This window comes from Myotis davidii, unplaced genomic scaffold, assembly GCF_000327345.1.
Source record: "Myotis davidii unplaced genomic scaffold, ASM32734v1 scaffold6, whole genome shotgun sequence".
Taxonomy (NCBI): domain Eukaryota; kingdom Metazoa; phylum Chordata; class Mammalia; order Chiroptera; family Vespertilionidae; genus Myotis; species Myotis davidii.
In genome coordinates this window covers 3,416,555-3,418,381 of record NW_006383011.1, presented here as the reverse complement: position 1 = coordinate 3,418,381, position 1,827 = coordinate 3,416,555, and positions in this window count along the sequence as shown.

Genomic DNA, 1,827 nt, shown 5'->3' with positions numbered 1-1,827 from the left:
TATATATATAAAATTAATTTCAGAGAGGAAGGGAGAGGGAGAGAGAGAGAGAGAAACATCAATGATGAAAGAGAATCACTGGTTGGCTGCCTCTTGCACGCCCCCCACTGGGGAATCAGCCCGCAACCCACGCATGTGCCCTTGACCAGAATTGAACCCAGGGCCCTTCACTCCGCAGGCTGACCCTCTATCCACTATGCCAAACCAGTTAGGGCTAAACTCCTCAGTTTTTAAAAATCTCTTGGTAGACCGGACTATAGAAATCTTGGACTTTGCCAATAGAATTTTTCTATTTGAGCTTTCCCTTTCTGAGGATTGATTCCTCACAACTAGCTCTCCCAAACTGCTCCTGCTTTAATATTTTCTCATAATCCCCCCATGCAGTTTCACATCCTGCGTTACTCATCTGTCCCCTCCTGCCTGCCCTGCCTCCACAGTTACCTCTCAGAGATCAGTTTCTTTACAGCCCCACCCCACTGTGTCACTGTACGAAGCTCCCAGCCTCTCAACCTGAGTCACCACACGCCCCCTTCTAGTGTTACCAGCCCAGGTTCCTGCCCCCAGCCTGTCTCTTCTCAGATAAAATCAGCATTGCTCATCAGCGGAGATACAGTTCCATCCATGTGACTAGACTTCGCCAGCCTGCAGCTTTTCAATTTACTGGAGTACATTTCCAAAATGCATTATTTAAAAATCTGTTATAATTTAGAAATTTCAAAATATACAGAAGGAGAGAGAACTATCTAATGAACCAACCCCCTGAACCCATCATTCAGTATAACAGTTTTCAGTTCCTGATAGATCTTGGGTTATCTCTATCCCACCACACCCACTGGCTTATTTCAAAATAAATCTCAGATGCCATATAATTTCATCCGTATTTTCATATGTGTCTCTTAAAAAGTGGGTATCTTTATTTCAAAAACATAGTTATAATATAATTATCACACCTAAAAATAAAAACCCTGGATATTTCCTTAATATCCTCCAATATCCAGACAGTTTTTATGAAGTTGGATCCAAAAAGGAATATACCTGCCATTGGTTGTTATGTCTCTTAATCTCTCTCTTTATAAAAAACAAACAAACAACTATATATAATGAAAAACTTCAAAGTAAGCAGAACAATATATGTAGTAAACACTCAGCTTCGCAATGATCAACAGTCTGTCATTCTTTATCAGCTATGCCTCCCCCTATTCCCCAATTTTCATAGCATTATTTTTACAGTCTTTTGCAGTAAAATGTACATATATTTAAATATACAAATCTTAACTGTACGATTTTTACAAATGAATCTACCAATGTAACCCACAACCCTATAATCAGATAGGACATTTACGTCTTCCTAAATGGTTCCCTCATGCCTCTTATCCCCTCATAGGAAACCACTGCTTTGATTTTTTTGTTTTGTTTTGTTTTATCTTAGATTAGTACCTATTCCAGAATTTTATACTCTCATATCAAGCTTCTCAGAATAATGCTTGTGAGATGCATCCATGCTGTTGGATTAGTTTGTTTCTCATAATTGCTATCACTACTATAATATGTTTATTCTTTTTCCTGTTGATGGACATTGGGTCAATGCAAGTTTTTGGTTATTGAGAATAAAGCTGCTATGAACACTAATATAAGAATTTTTTTGTAGATATTTTCATTACTCTTGGATAAATTTCTAGGAATGGGGTTATTTAGTCAAAGAGTAGGTTGATGTTTAACTTTATAAGAAACTGTTCCAAAGTAGTTTTACTATTTTACATTCTCACTAGTAAGGTATGAAATTTCAAGTTGCTACATATTCTTGCCAATGTTTGGTATTTTAGTGCT